Source organism: Gossypium hirsutum, chromosome A06 (genome assembly GCF_007990345.1).
Source record: "Gossypium hirsutum isolate 1008001.06 chromosome A06, Gossypium_hirsutum_v2.1, whole genome shotgun sequence".
Lineage (NCBI taxonomy): Eukaryota > Viridiplantae > Streptophyta > Magnoliopsida > Malvales > Malvaceae > Gossypium > Gossypium hirsutum.
The window spans coordinates 100439603-100456953 of record NC_053429.1 but is presented as its reverse complement, the minus strand read 5'-3'; the positions used below and the strand labels follow the sequence as shown (position 1 = coordinate 100456953).

The 17351-nt window shown below is 40.2% G+C and overlaps 1 non-coding gene across 1 annotated transcript; it reads right to left on the bottom strand.

Moving 5' to 3' along the window:
• Positions 1–2686: 2686 nt before the first annotated feature.
• LOC121231377 (small nucleolar RNA R71) lies at positions 2687–2793 on the bottom strand. Its single transcript, XR_005929437.1, has one exon. It is a non-coding gene; the product is annotated as a small nucleolar RNA R71 (small nucleolar RNA).
• Between the last annotated feature and the right edge of the window lie 14558 nt (positions 2794–17351).

Genomic DNA, 17351 nt, shown 5'->3' with positions numbered 1-17351 from the left:
TCGTGGGAAGCAATATTCGGGTTCTAAGGCCCAAACTACGTCAATAGCTAGCGTTGGTAACGCTAGGTCAAATAACCTGAATGTCAACACTGTGGTAGACGACATCTCAGTGAATGTAGGATGAAAAATTGGGCTTACTTTAAATGTGGCTCCCAAGATCACTTTATTCGAGATTGCTGTAAACTGAAAAATATATAGGATTTTTCTTATGACTTTATCACCTTTTTACTTAAATCGTTGTTAAAACTACGTAATTGTTTAATAAATTAATGAAAAACATGAAAATATAAAAATTAGGATATAGAAATTATTAAAAAGTGATTTTATGCTTTATTATATAGTTTTCATGCATAAAATGACTTATTTTATATTGATTTGAACATATTATATTTTTAAGACATAAAATGGGTCATGCATGATTAAATTAAATAATAAATATAAAATTATATTTAATAATTTAATTTTATATATTTCATTAATAATTTTGGTTTTAATTAATTATTTAAATTGGATAAATTTTATTCTTTGGTCCTCTAACTTATTAATTTATTTTGGACAGGTCTGATAGATTTGTTGGATTACAAAACCGTCCAAATTGAAGACCAAGTCAACCCAAATTTGGCTGCACATGGCTGTTCTTTTAAGCCACTTTTTGGTTTAATTACACAAGGTCCTTGCACTATTGAAGAAATTAGAGATTTTCCCAAAGATTTACAATTGACCGAGTCTTAGTCCTGAGTTATTATGGCATCTAATTTGCTTAAAAATCAAGCAAAAATCAGCTCAAATTCCACTAATTGTGGCCGGCCATCTAAGGAAGAGATTTGAAGAGACTAAACCTAGCTAGTTTTAGCAAACCACCCACCTCTCTTCACCTATAAATATGACCCCTTCATTCCCTCATCCTTCATCCCTCATCATTCATCATTCTCTCTTCTCCCTAAATTCTCTTAGCCTTTTTCCATTTCCCACGACTAGCGTCATCTCTTCATAGAGATTTTAGCAATTAAGCCTCTTAAAGAGCCCTTGGTCGGCCACTTTGGAGAGCCATCAGCAAAGGAGCAAAGCAAAGAAGCAAAGGAGCCTAGTTAGTCAGAGTCTTAGGTGACAGCCACTTTGATTTGGGTTTAATCTTTCTTTTCTTTAATTTAATCCAAAAATGTTTGCTATGTGTTCTTTGTTCTTGCTTACAACAATGTTAGTTTCATTTTATTCAAGCTAGGATGATTGCTTTGTTAAATAATATTTATTTGATTCATGTTTATAATGTTTGTGCCTCAATCGATAATGTTTTCAATTAAAATCAAGTTTGTATTTCATTCCTACGTGATTGAAATGCACCTGAATTAGTGGAGCGATCCTAACCAGACGACAGCTAATGAACGCATAATTGAAATGTGCATGATCAATTTAGATCCTAACCCGATTAAATTACAGGCTGCATAACAACTCTAACCAAGCTTTGTTATCTGCATAGTTTTCATATTTGTGTGATTAAATTGTTTCAAACCTAACACGTCCTTGTTACTTCACATGAATACTAAGAAACCCTTAGTAAATAAGGATCAGTAAAGTGCGTGTTTACTAAGTAAAGGATTCCAAAAGGACCTAATGTGGTTTTCAAACTCATGAAAGATCGAGTTGTCATGGAATGTTTTTCCGAATGTTATTAAGCGTGTTGATAATAAATTGAGTTTAATTAAGTACTTGTCCTAGTTTATTTATATTATAATTGCTGCAAATTGTGTTTACTTTTGCTAAAATATATTTCATTCATATAGTTTACATACTTAGGATAATTTGCATTAGGGATCATTGCATTTATTTTAGTATATTTTAATCATCACTTCTTAACTATATTGTGTTTTTATTTACCAAATTGTTAATATAATTTTAAAAATTAGGTGACTTAGCTCAAATACAATCCTTGTGGGGATGATAACTCGATATTTATTACTTGGTAACGACTATGTACACTTGCACAAACCTACACGTTACAAGTTTTTTGGCGTCGTTGCTTGGGATTGTTAACTGTTGCCATAGTTATTTCTTTTGTGAAATTATTTACTTCCAATTTGGTTTATTTCTAGCATTACTAACTTATTTTAATTTTATGATTTTCTACTCAGGTGTTTATGAGCATAGATTGAATTATCGATTTACTCCCTGTTGACCCTGAAATTGAGCAAACTTTCAGACAAAGAAGACGTGAATGAACAGCTTAAAGACAAGTCGAGATGAACCTTAGAAACCAAAATCAAGACCAAGGTAATGAAGCCAATTGTGTACAAAATCCCATCCCCATTGCCTATGATAGAAGTCGATGCATCAGACAATATGTTGTGCAACTTTTTAATGAGTTATATCCAGGAATTAGAAGGCCAGATACTGAGGCAACCCAATTTGAATTGAAACTAGTGATGTTTCAAACGCTCCAAACGGTGGGCCAATTCAGTGGTATGCCCAGGGAAAATCCACATCTCCACCTTCGATTGTTTATGGAGGTGAGTGATTCATTCAAGATAGTTGGTGTGACTGAAGAGGCATTAAAGTTGAAGTTGTTTCCGTACTCGTTGCGAGATCAAGCACGAGCATGGCTCAATTCATTGCCACCAAGTTCCATATCTACATGACAAGAATTAGCAGAGAGATTTCTGGTTAAGTATTTCCTGCCTAGAAAAATGCTAAGTTAAGGAACGAGATCACAACTTTCCAACAATTGGATGACGAGTCTTTGTATGAGGCTTGGGAGCAATTCAAGGAGTTACTTCGTAAGTGCCCTCATCATGGGATTCCTCATTATATCCAGTTGGAGACATTCTATAATGGTTTCAATGCACATACAAGATTGATGGTAGATGCTTCTGCGAATGGTGCAATTTTGTTCAAGTTTTATAATGAGGCTTATGAGATCATTGAGAGGATCGCGAGTAATAACTATCAATGGCCAACAAATCGAACAGCTTCAAGAAGACGTGTAGCCAGAGTTCATCAAGTTGACACCCTCACTTTGTTATTAGCTCAGGTATCGTTTATTTCCTCTATGTTAAAATAGTTTACCTTTAAGAGTGCTAATAATTTTGCAGCTCAGCCACCATGTCCGTTTGAAGTAGTCTCTTGTGTGTATTGTGGGGAAGGTCATCTTTTGAGAATTGTCCATCAAATCCCGAGTTAGTGTATTATATAGGGAACCAATATCAAAATAGGAGTGGACAAGGACCCCAGTCCAACTTCTACAATCCTTCATGGCGTAATCATCCTAATTTTTCTAGGAGTAACCAAGGAAATGGACCGAACAACAACTTCCTGTAGCATAGACCCAACAATTCTCAAGGGTTTAATTTGAAAGCTCCAAGACCACCTCAAGCTGAGGCATCAAACAGTTTGGAGAACTTGTTGAAAGTGTACATGGCAAAGAATGACGCTTTGATCCAAAGCCAAGCAGCAACATTGAAAAATTTGGAAAACCAAATGGGTCAGTTAGCTACGGAGCTTCGTAATAAACCGCAAGGAACATTGCCGGACAATACTAAGAATCCAAGAAATTTTGGCAATGAACATATCAAGGCAGTGGCTTTGCGAAGTGGCAAAATTTTGGAACCTCGATTGATTGATGTCGAAGATAAGCCCGTTCAGAAGAATCAACCAGCTATTGAAATTCCTCCACCAAATGAATCAAAATTTGCAAAGACTAACAAGGTAAATCTGTAACACCCCAAACCCGGCCTAGACGTTATGACCGGATCTGATGCGTCACATCGAAGCGTTCAAAACATTCCGTATTATTTAGTTTGGAAAAATTTAGTTGGTGTTGTAAAAGACACTTTTATAAGTAGGTTAAAGTGAACGAAAGCTGTGCACCAGGTAGGAAACCAGGAAGAAGAGGAGTTGAGTCCGTCGGACTGCTTAAGTACCAAGCTCCCTTCGGATCCAATCCTAGACATGCACACCACCGTTACCACACTTTAAGTAGGTTATGTGTCTACGAGCATTAAAACAAGTTTAAGTCTGCTTATTATATTTATTTCTTTGGAAAAACATTTACTTTGCGGAAACCTTGTGCGTCATCGTGATCTTTTAAAAACAAGTAGTTTTTATAAAACGAACCCTAGTGCTAATCAGTTTAATAATCCCCAAAATAAAATTAATTAAAAAGAGTGGCCTTATTACAACTTTAAGCATAATAAAAATAATCTAAATAAATGCTAAACTTATTTAAAACCGGCAATCAATCCTCATGGCCACTCTGAATCCCGCCCAGCTCCAAGTCCACCAACTAGGGCTCACCTGCAAGGATGGAAGAGGAAGGGATGAGTTTGGGAAACTCAGTGTATACAGAAACCCATCCAAAGCCCAAATCAGCTCGAGCCCATTGGGCCTAAGCCCTATCCAGATAATAGAACATAGTGGACCGAAGCCCTTTTCAGAATACAGTAGCAAGGCCTTAGCCCCATTTCACATAACAGTGTGGCCCATTGGCCCAGTTCAGTAACATAGGTGACAATAGTAGTAATGCATGCAAACCCATCTGGGGCGACTACTCAACCCACCAACCGCTACACTGCCCCGTACCAGCCCTACACTCCATGTCGGGAATATCTCAACCGACCCAGCCCTACACTCCACAGTTGCAGCAACGCTGCTCAAATATCAGTAAGTTGAGGCAAAGCCTCCAATACGTGGATAAACCACTTTCAATACTTCCTCCATCAATACCCCAATCCCATGCAACAGATATTAATAAAAGCATATCATGCAAAATACAGTATCAATCAATCATGCAGTTTAGCCAATTTAAACCCTAGAGGTATATCGGTAATTTTGCTCTTTTAGGGGTAATTTTCGTAACTTAGCAACTACACAAGTACGTTAAGATGTCACACAACCTTACTTACCACCTTACGGTGCTAGATCTAACAATTACTCTACATCTTGAGAGCATTTGCATACTCACAAGCCCATGAAATGCCGGAATTTCGGCATTTCGGCTTTTGCCGAATTGAACTAAGAAAGGGTGTTCGGTACACACCTGATTCGCGACGACTGCTACCGAGATCCCTTTCGATGTCCTACAATTGATTAGTACAGTTATTATTTACAAACCGTAATCACTAAACCCAAAACTTGCTCAACCAAAGTCGAACCATGTTCCTAAAAAGCCTTTGAACCCTTACCTTTTTGCCAAAATCGATAGCTAGCTCCGAATCCGATTGTTCCAATGATTCACGCTTTTGATCCAACGCTTAAGAAGACTCTAATCACCAAAAGAAAACATCAGTTACAAACCCTTAAAGCCTTATGCTCAAATCGACAGCCTCCCTAATTTTTAGGGATTTCGGCTTTTCCTAACATCGTAAAATAAGAATAGATCTGAGATGATAAGTACTTACCCCTTACTCCTACTTGATTTCCACGCAATCCGGTGCAGATTTATCCTTAGAATAATTGTAAAACATGAATCCAAGGGTTGAAGAAGTTTCGGCTATAAGCCCCTAAACCAATGGTACTTTCGGCTTTTGGGTGGTGAAGGAGATGACGATATGAGGCTATGACCTTGAAGTAGAATTGCCATCAGGTATCTACGATTAAGAAAAGATAATCGTAGATTTAATAAAAACAAAAGAACATAGAAGGACATGGCTTTGAAGAAATCAGCACAAGCAGTGATCACAAGATTTCGGCTTTTACGGATTCGGCAAAAGTATTGATGAACAACAGAATTGATGAATGGTTTTGAAGAAGAAAAATAGAAAAAGAAGAATAGGGGAGGTGGTACTTTCAGCTGGAGAGGAAGAAGAGAGAAAAGAAAACCTTGTGATGCCTGAGCAGAAGAAAACGGCACCTCACAAAGCCCTAGGTGCCAAAATATTAACCTAAACCCTCTGCCGAATTTTCCCTCTTCAATTCCCTAAATTCGGCCAACTCTTAGCCTCTCTCCAAATCCCTTAAATCTCTCCCCTTATCACTCCTTAATCCAAGCGTTTGGACTGATCCAAACTCTCCTTTAGCAGAATCCACCTGGACTCCAACACTACCCCTCCTGCACTTAAAAATAAATGCATCTATTTGCCAACACAGGGAATCGATCCCATGTCTCCCTCAAAGCTCCACACGCCACCTTTTTAGGAGCCTAGTGGCGTCATCCTGGCCACTTTACCAAGGCTCTTTTTGTGATGCAATTTGCCCATAACTCTATACAAGGACCACCTAGCCAGAACCCCTAACTCTTAAGTCCAAAATTCAAAAATTCAACCGGGTTTTGGCCAACACATGGGCCTTCTATAAGCCCATTCACCTACTCAAAATATTAATTTCACATCCAAATACAAAATTTTAAAATCTTTACAAAATATTGAAAACCACGAATAAATCCGAAAATCAGGATGTTACAACTCTACCCTTCTTAAAGAAATTTTGACCTCGAAATTTTACCTTATTAGAATAGTTGAGGGTACTGTTGACGCATAGCCTCCTCAGTCTCCCAAGTAGCTTCTTCTTTGCCATGGTTCCTCCAAAGTACTTTCACTAGTGGAACTGATTTCCTTCTCAACACCTTGACGTCACGATCAAGTATTTGCACAGGTTCCTCTTCGAAAGTTAAATTTGACTGCACCTCGATTTCTGTAACAAGTATGATATGAGTTGGGTCAGATCGATACCGCCTCAGCATGAATACATGAAAAACGTCGTGGATACGATGCAGTTCTGGTGGTAACTCTAGCTGATAAGCCACTGGTCCAACCTGCTTAACAATTCGGTAAGGCCCAATAAACCGTGGGCTCAACTTACCCTTCTTACCAAATCTCAAAATTTTCTTCCAAGGGGAAACCTTCAAGAAAACCATATCCCCAACAGCGAACTCAATCTCCTTGCGCTTCAGATCCGCATACGACTTCTGTCTATCAGATGCCTCCTTTAACCGATCCCTTATCAGCCTAACCTTGCTTTCAGTGTCTGCCACTAATTCCGGTCCAAGCACTCGTCGTTCACCCAACTCTGTCCAACACGTCGGCGTACGACATCTTCGCCCATAAAGCGCTTCATATGGTGCCATCTGAATACTTGCTTGATAGCTGTTATTGTAAGAAAACTCCGCTAATGGCAAGTAGTCCTCCCAACTTCCACGAAAATCAATAATACAACCCCTCAACATATCCTCCAGAACCTGAATAACCTTTTCTGACTGTCCATCTGTTTGTGGGTGAAAAGCGGTGCTAAAATCCAATCGTGTACCCAACGCTTCCTGCAACTTCTGCCAAAACCGAGATGTAAACCTAGGGTCTTGATCAGAAATTATCGACACTTGCACCCCATGCAGTCGCACTACCTCCGCCACATATAACTTGGCCAACTTTTGCAGTGAGTAGTCAGTACGAACAGGTATGAAATGAGCAGATTTTGTTAACCTATCCACAACCACCCACACCGAATCTTTCTTGGTGGGTGTCAAAGGTAACCCACTCAAAAAGTCCATTGTTACTCTTTCCCACTTCCATAACGGAATTTTCACAAGTTGCAATAATCACGAAGGCAATTGGTGCTCAGCCTTAACCTGCTGGCACGTCAAACATTTCCCAACAAATTCAGTCACCTCTCGTTTTAATCCGGGCCACCAGTACATCTCTCGCAAGTCTCGATATAACTTATTCCCTCCAGGATGCATGGCACAGAGTCCACTATGAGCCTCTTTCAGAATTAACTGCCTCAATTCAGGGTCCTTTGGAATACAAACCCTTCCACGAAAGCACAGAACTCCCTCAGTGTTCAACCCAAAATCCTCGTTCTCACCATTCTTAACTTGCTGGAACTGAAGAGCTAATGAATCGTCCTTCAACTGTTTTCTTAACCTGCTCAGTCCAAGTAGGCCTTACTTGCAGTTCTGCCAACAAGCTTCCATCATCGTACAGACTTAAACGTGCGAATAAGGCTCTCAAGTCAGTAACAACCCTTCGACTCAACGCATCTGCCAGCACAGTAGCTTTTCCTGGGTGGTACTCTATTGAACAGTTGTAGTCTTTAAGCAATTCCAACCATCTTCGTTGCCTAAGGTTCAACTCCTTCTGAGTCAGCAAATACTTTAGGCTCTTATGATATGTATATATAATGCACATCTCCCCATATAAGTAGTGTCTCCAAATTTTTAACGCAAAAATCACCACTACTAGCTCCAAATCATGCGTAGGGTAATTCACCTCATGAGCCTTAAGCTGTCGCGATGCATAAGCGACCACCTTGCCCTCTTGCATCAGTACGCAACCTAACCCCACATGCGACGCATCGCTGTATACAGTAAAGTCCTTCCCAGACACCGGTTGAATCAACACTGGCGCTTCGGTCAATACCTTTTTCAACCGATCAAAAGCTTTTTGCTGTATCTCGGTCCAGACAAATGGTGCTCCTTTCCTTATGAGTTTTGTCAAGGGTGCCGCCATTACCGAGAAGCCCTCCACAAACCTTCTGTAGTAACCTGCTAACCCTAGAAAACTGCGAATTTCCGATACTGACCTAGGTGGCTTCCATTCCAGAATCGCTTCAATTTTACGAGGATCCACCTTAATCCCCTCGGCAGAGACCACATGCCCAAGGAAGGTTACCTCCCTCAACCAGAATTCACACTTGCTGAATTTCGTATAGAGCTCCTTTTCCCTTAACACTTGCAGCACAATATGGAGATGCTCATCATGCTTCGCCTCCGTTTCAGAGTATACCAGGATATCGTCGATAAAGACGACTACAAACCGATCCAAGTAAGGTTGGAATACTCGATTCATCAGATCCATAAAAGCTGCAGGTGCGTTGTTAGCCCAAACGGCATGACCACAAACTCATAATGTCCATATCGAGTTCGAAATGCTGTCTTATGAATATCCCCTTCTTTTACCCTTATCTGATGGTATCCAGAACGAAGATCGATTTTGGAGAATACCGAAGCTCCCCTTAGTTGATCGAACAGATCGTCAATCCTTGGTAGTGGATACTTATTCTTAATTGTCAGTTTGTTCAACTGGCGATAATCGATGCACATGCGCATCGTTCCGTCCTTTTTCTTCACAAACAGGACCGGTGCTCCCCAAGGAGACACACTAGGCCTAATAAAGCCTCTATCCAACAACTCTTGAATTTGAGCCTTCAGTTCCACTAACTCCTTCGGTGCTATCCTATAGGGTACAATAGATACTGGAGCTGTTCCAGGCAAAAAATTGATTCCAAACTCAACCTCCTGATTCGGAGGTAATCCAAGAAGCTCTTCCGAAAAAACGTCCTGGAATTCCCTAACAGTTCTGATGGTCTCCACAGTCAGATCCTCAATTTCAGCTTGGCTTACCAAAGCCAGATATGCCTCTCATCCCTTGCGCATCAGTTTCTCAGCCCTCAACGCCGATACTAAATTGGATAAGTAATCCCTTCGTTCTCCAATAATCATTACCTCTTCATCATTGATAGTCCTTAACACCATCCTCTTAGCTGCACAATCCAAAGTTGCCTTATGCTTGGTCAACCAATCCATCCCTAGTACCAAATCGAATTCTTCAATCGGTAACTCCATCAAATCCCCACAGAAAACCCCGCCTTGAATCTCTAGAGGCACCTCCTGGAAGAGTTTCTCTACCTTAACCGAATGACCTAAAGGACTTATCACAGACACCCCACATACAGTCTCCTCGGAATGCACACCCAGTACCCCAGAAATGTTATATGCCACATATGAATGGGTTGATCCCACATCAATCAGAGCAGTATAAGGTACACCATAGATAAAAAACGTACCAGTTATGACATTAGGTGCGTCACCCTCCTCGCGGCGACGAGCAGCATACACCAAAGCTGGCTGATGAGCATCCGCGTTACCAATACCCCTGCCAGCTGCCCCACGTCCACGACCATTACCACCGCGACCTTGTCCACGACCTCTTGGCAGCGGCGGTCCTTCCCTCACAGGTTGAGCCGGTCGCACAGCCCCTTGTTCGGCCACATGAGCCTGAGTGGCCCTTCTAGGACAATCCTTAATCCTATGTTCCTTAGACCCACAATGAAGACAAGCCCCAGAACGCTTCCAGCACTCTCCTTGATGCATTCTGCCGCAATCCCCACAAGCTTATGGTCTACCTGTGTTCATCGGAACTGCTCGAACCGGTTCCTCCATCCTAGCTCTCTTAGCATTTCGATTTGCAGCACCCGCTGGTCTAGCATCCCTCCTGAATCGATTTCGATCCCTATCACGATTCTTTCATTCGGTTTGCTTCACCTCCTCGGCTATCTTAGCCTTCTCTACTAGTGCAGCGAAATCTCGCTCTCTCTGCGGAGCTATGAGCACCCTTAACTCATCTCTGAGACCATCCTCAAAACGAACGCTACGCTCGTATTCAGTGGAAACGATGCCATTAGCATACCGACTCAATCGTAAAAATTTCGCCTCATATTCAGCAATGGTCTTATTCCCCTGAGTCAGATTCAAGAACTCCTTTCTGCGTGCATCCACATAGCTAGCTCCAACATATTTTGCCTTAAAGGTCTGTTTGAACAGCTCCCATGTTACCCTCTCAGCTGGGGTTCCCTCTCTCACAGTAATCCACCACTGATATGCTTCATCCCACAGTAACGAAACCGCCCCTTTCAACTTCTATTCTACTGAGCAGTCCAGGTCATCCATGATCCGCTCTGTGGCTTCCAACCAGTACTCAGCCACATTTGGGGCCACTCTAGATACACCCCTAAAAATCTCAGCTCCGTTGGCCCGAAGTCGTTCAGAAATGGACCCCCTATTCATGGGCCCGATGTTAGCTCCGGCCACCTTTTCCAAAACCATCAACATGGCCTGAGACAAAGCGTCATCCCCTGCAGCCCGGTCATATGGCCCATTTTCATTAACCGGTGGTGGACGTACCTCTCCAGCTGGTATGTGTTCAGATGACGTAGATCCAGCTTGAGTGCTACCTCGGCCTCGACCACGGCCTCTTCCCCGAGTAACCCTTGTACTCATAACGATTTATCTGATTACGAATTTTATGACATTAGTTTACTGGTTCCACTATTTATTACAGAATGTCTTATGAACAGATAGACTTTCAGAGTTATCTTCGCGCAATCACGATTTAGCTACGGTCTCAGTTTTGTAGCCCTAATACTACATTTTCAATAGCACTATCTCTAAGGCTCAGTACTATCTACAGTATTATTTCCAGTCCAGTTCCATATAAATATTTAAAGCAGAAAAAGAACACTAACAGACTTGGTGCCGGGGATTCAGTATGCCACTTCCTTATCAGTCCATAAAAAAACCCATGTTTTTGTTTACTGAAAATAAAAAGATTTCATTTGAAAACACTTTTATTTTAAAACTATTGATTTAACCTCGTTCAATAGAAAAACTTTAAACATCTTTGAAAAACTTATAGAAAAACTATTTTTTTTAAAAGATTTTCGGACCCGATCCACAGCCGAGTTGTTGCAACCTAGGCTCTGATACCACTAAATGTAACACCCCAAACCCAGCCTAGACGTTATGACCGGATCTGATGCGTCACATCGAAGCATTCAAAACATTCCGTATTACTTAGTTTGGAAAAACTTAGTTGGTGTTGCAAAAGACACTTTTATAAGTAGGTTAAAGTGAACGAAAGCTGTGCACCAGGTAGGAAACCAGGAAGAAGAGGAGGTGAGTCCGTCGGACTGCTTAAGTACCAAGCTCCCTTCAGATCCAATCCTAGACAAGCACACCACCGTTACCACACTTTAAGTAGGTTATGTGTCTACGAACATTAAAACAAGTTTAAGTCTGCTTATTATATTTATTTCTTTGGAAAAACATTTACTTTGCGGAAACCTTGTGCGTCATCGTGATCTTTTAAAAACAAGTAGTTTTTATAAAACGAACCCTAGTGCTAATCAGTTTAGTAATCCCCAAAATAAAATTAATTAAAAAGAGCGGCCTTATTACAACTTTAAGCATAATAAAAATAATCTAAATAAAGGCTAAACTTATTTAAAATCGGCAATCAATCCTCATGGCCACTCTGAATCCCGCCCAGCTCCAAGTCCACCAACTAGGGCTCACCTGCAAGGATAGAAGAGGAAGGGGTGAGTTTGGAAAACTCAGTGTATAAAGAAACCCATCCAAAGCCGAAATCAGCTCGAGCCCATTGGGCCTAAGCCCTATCCAGATAACAATACACAGTGGACCGAAGCCCTTTTCAGAATACAGTAGCAAGGCCTTAGCCCCATTTCACATAACAGTGTGGCCCATTGGCCCAGTTCAGTAACATAGGTGACAATAGTAGTAAAACATGCAAACCCATCTGGGGAGACTACTCAACCCACCAACCGCTACACTGCCCCGTTCCAGCCCTACACTCCATGTGGGGAATATCTCAACCCACCCAGCCCTACACTCCACAGTTGCAGCAACGCTGCTCAAATATCAGTAAGTTGAGGCAAAGCCTCCAGTACGTGGATAAACCACTTTCAATACTTCCTCCATCAATACCCCAATCCCATGCAATAGATATTAATAAAAGCATATCATGCAAAATACAGTATCAATCAATCATGCAGTTTAGCCAATTTAAACCCTAGAGGTATATCGGTAATTTTGCTCTTTTAGGTGTAATTTTCGTAACTTAGCAACTACACAAGCTACATCAGTAAATTTCAACAGTTTTATGCAATTTGGTTCCACCATCTAACTAACAGACTAATTTGCCCATCTCTTACCCATTTTGGTCCGTAAGCCCATTGGGCCCAGTTTTGGCCCACCGAGGCCCTCTTTTTCCGAAGTACGTTAAGACGTCACACAACCTTACTTACCACCTTGCGGTGCTGGATCTAACAATTACTCTACGTCTTGAGAGCATTCGCATACTCACAAGCCCATGAAATGCCAGAATTTCGGCATTTCGGCTTTTGCCGAATTGAACTAAGAAAGGGTGTTCGATACACACTTGATTCGCGACGACTGCTACCGAGATCCCTTTCGATGTCCTACAATTGATTAGTACAGTTCTTATTTACAAACCGTAATCACTAAACCCAAAACTTGCTCAACCAAAGTCGAACCATGTTCCTAAAAAGCCTTTGAACCCTTATCTTTTTGCCAAAATCGATAGCTAGCTCCTCATCCGATTGTTCCAATGATTCACGCTTTTGATCCAACGCTTAAGAAGACTCTAATCACCAAAAGAAAACATCAGTTACAAACCCTTAAAGCCTTATTCTCAAATCGACAGCCTCCCTAATTTTTAGGGATGTCAGCTTTTCCTAACATCGTAAAATAAGAACAGATCTGAGATGATAAGTACTAACCCCTTACTCCTACTTGATTTCCACGCAATCCAGTGCAGATTTATCCTTAGAACAATGGTAAAACCCGAATCCAATGGTTGAAGAAGTTTCGGCTATAAGCCCCTAAACCAATGGTACTTTCGGCTTTTGGGTGGTGAAGGAGATGACGATATGAGGCTATGACCTTGAAGTAGAATTGCCGTCAGGTATCTAGGATTAAGAAAAGATAATCGTAGATTTAATAAAAAAAAGAACATAGAAGGACCTGGCTTTGAAGAAATCGGCACAAGCAGTGATCACAAGATTTCGGCTTTTGCGGATTCGGCAAAAGTATTGATGAACAGCAGAATTGATGAATGGTTTTGAAGAAGAAAAATAGAAAAAGAAGAATAGGGGAGGTGGTAGTTTCAGCTAGAGAGGAAGAAGAGAGAAAAGAAAACCTTGTGATGCCTGAGCAGAAGAAAAAGGCACCTCACAAAGCCCTAGGTGCCGAAATATTAACCTAAACCCTCTGCCGAATTTTCCCTCTTCAATTCCTTAAATTCGGCCAACTCTTAGCCTCTCTCCAAATCCCTTAAATCTCTCCCCTTATCACTCCTTAATCCAAGCGTTTGGACTGATCCAAACTCTCCTTTAGCAGAATCCATCTGGACTCCAACACTACCCCTCCTGCACTTAAAAATAAATGCATCTATTTGCCAACACAGGGAATCGATCCCATGCCTCCCTCAAAGCTCCACACGCCACCTTTTTAGGAGCCTAGTGGCGTCACCCTGGCCACTTTACCAACGCTCTTTTTGTGATGCAATTTGCCCATAACTCTATACAAGGACCACCTAGCCAGAACCCCTAACTCCTAAGTCCAAAATTCAAAAATTCAACCGGGTTTTGGCCAACACATGGGCCTTCTACAAGCCCATTTACCTACTCAAAATATTAATTCCACATCCAAATACAAAATTTTAAAATCTTTACAAAATATTGAAAACCGCGAATAAATCCGAAAATTAGGATGTTACAAAATCCTAAATTGGTGAATTCAGATACTTTAACATCTTCTTTGGATGCAAATTTACCTACTCAAAAGAGTTATTCGGTTCAACTGAAAGTTCCATCACCTCCATATCCGCAAAGATTACAGCAACACAAGCAGAAACAAGAGGTGCAATTCAAGAAGTTTTTGGATGTTTTGAAGCAGTTACACATCAATACTCTATTGGTGGAGGCTTTAGAACAAATGTCGAATTATGCAAAGTTTATGAAGGATATATTGTCCAAGAAGAAACGACTGAGTGAGTATGAGACTGTTGCCTTGACAAAGGAGTGTAGTGTGTTCCTGTTGAACAAATAATAAACCGTAATTTATACATACTTTTACCCCATGCTTAACACATTTTATGGATGATTTTTCCTTAGAATTGGTGAATTTAATGCTCCTAATGCCTTAATTTCATGTTTTGTACTTAGGTGAGCATAGGAGAGTGAAAAGAACGAGAAATGGGCCAAAAACGGAGAAAATGGGCCAACGTATGAAATCAAAATGGCCTGGACTTCCTCACACTGACAGCCCACACGGCCATGCCAATTTGGCAGAATCGATGCACGACTCATGCGGTAGAACACACGCCCGTGCCATTCTAACAGGTTCGAGCACGGCCTGAAGTAGTCACACACGGGCGTGTCCCTACTGAGCCCAAGTTGAGTCTAATTCGAAAAAGGCTAATTTTGAGGGCTTTTAGACATTCTAAAGCCTATAAATACACCCCAAAGGAAGAGTTAAAGAGGACGCAGAGAAAAGGAGGCAGGGAACTGCTCAAGGAAAGCCGATTGATCCATCTCAGAAGCCGGATTCACCATTAAGACTGAAGATCTACCCTAAATTTCCCTTCAAGAGTTTTGGGTTTTCTTTATGTTTTGTATTCATTATTCTTCTGAGATGTTTTCCTTTTTAGTTATGAACTAAATCCCCTAAATACCTAAGGGGAATCTTGTTTTTATTTTCTGAATTGTATGATAAATATTTAACTTGTTCTTAATTATGTGTTCTTAATTCTTGTTTTGATATCCCAAGATACTGATTCAAGATAAGCTCTTATTCAGAGGAGGAATAGACCCCGTCTAAGAGTATATTTTTCATAATCAAGAGGAGTTGATTGCATGCCTAGAGATAGGGTGACAAGATTTTGCCAGATTAGAGTGAAACCTTATAAGGGAATCCATAGATCGAGTTAATGCAACCCTAGGGTGTTAATTAGAAAAAAGTATCAATTATTCAATCTAGGGATTAGACGTTATTAGTCTTGAATAGGGATAATAACATAACTTAGGGATCTCTACGGAACAAGTTAAATAAATAAATTTTCCGATTTGGAGTCAGAATAACAAGTGAAGTCTAGGTGGATTTTTCCTTAGGTATTGTCTTAATTCAATCGTTTTTCCAAAAGTAATTCCCCAATTCTATTTTCTTTGAATTCTTAGTTTAGATAATTAGTTAGTTAAAACAAAACCCCATTATTCTTAGGCTAGATAATAAAAAGACAGTCATTACTAGTACTTTTAGTTCATTTGGGTTCGACAATCCGGTCTTGCTAAAACTATACTACTATTCGATAGGTACACTTGCCTACATTGTGATAATAGTTAGTTTCAAGAACGATTAATTATAAATATATAAAACTTACCTATCACAAAAATCGCGATCAACAAACTGCCACTGAAATTGAAAGACCCAAGAAACTTTACTATACCCTGTAACATTGGTGAATCTTACTGTGGTAAAGCTTTGTGTGACTTTGGAGTGAGTATCAACTTGATGCCTAACTCTATTTTCAAGATGCTAGGGATAGTTGAAGACCTACAACTGTAACGCTTCAGCTTGTCGATCGATCTTTAGCGTATCCCGAAGGAAAAATCGAGGATGTTTTGGTAAGAGTCAATAAATTTATTTTTCCTGCTGATTTCATTGTCTTAGATTTTGAAGCAGATAAGGAAGTGCCAATCATCCTTGGGAAACCTTTCTTAGCCACGGGAAGAACATTAATTGATGTACAAAAATGTGAACTCACCATGCGAGTTCAAGATGATCAGGTAACCTTTAACATTCTTAAACCGATGAAATTTTCTGATCCGACAAAAGAGTGTTCAGTTATGGAAGAGATAGAAATCTTGGTTTCTATGGAAAGCAATTTTGAAGATCCATTGGAGAAAGCCTTAGATCTTGACCCTTTGGAGGATGAAAAAGGTGAAAAAAACATGTCTTTGATGGAAGCAAATCTGAGAAATTTTAATCAATCCACATGGTTTGAACCATTGAAGTTAGAAGTTAGAGAATTTGTGCAACCCAAGTTGTCAATTGAAAAACCACCTAAACTCAAACTAAAGGTACTTCCTTCCCATTTGAAATACGTTTATTTAGGTGAATGTTCCACTTTGCCTGTGATTATTTCAGTAGAACTAACAAAAGATCAAGAGGAGAAACTAATTGTTGTTTTAAAGAAATTTAAGAAACAATTGGTTGGACCACAACTAATATTTGAGGTATAAGCCCTTCTTTTTGCATGCATAAAATTATTTTAGAAGAAGGTGAAAGAGCTCGAATTGATGGGCAAAAGAGCAGGTGCATTACTAAGTGCATAAAAACAGTAGGTGCATTGGTAAGTCCGAACGGCATAACTAGAAACTCATAATGTCCGTACCTTGTTCAAAAAGCAGTTTTTGGCACATCGGAGTCTCTGACTCACAACTGATAATAACCCAATCTCAAATCTATCTTCGAAAACACTAAAGCCCTTTTTAACTGATCGAACAAGTCATCAATCCGTGGCAACGGATATTTATTCTTTATAGTCACCTTAATTAACTGGCGATAATCAATACACATTCACATTGTTCCATCTTTCTTTTTCACAAATAGTACTAACGCACCTCAGGAAGAGAAACTCGGTCGTGCAAAACCTCTGTCTGTTAACTCTTGCAACTGTGCTTTCAACTCTTTTAATTCAGTAGGTGCCATCTGATATGGAGCTATTGAAATTGGAGTCGTCCCCGGTACTAACTCAATACCAAATTCTACC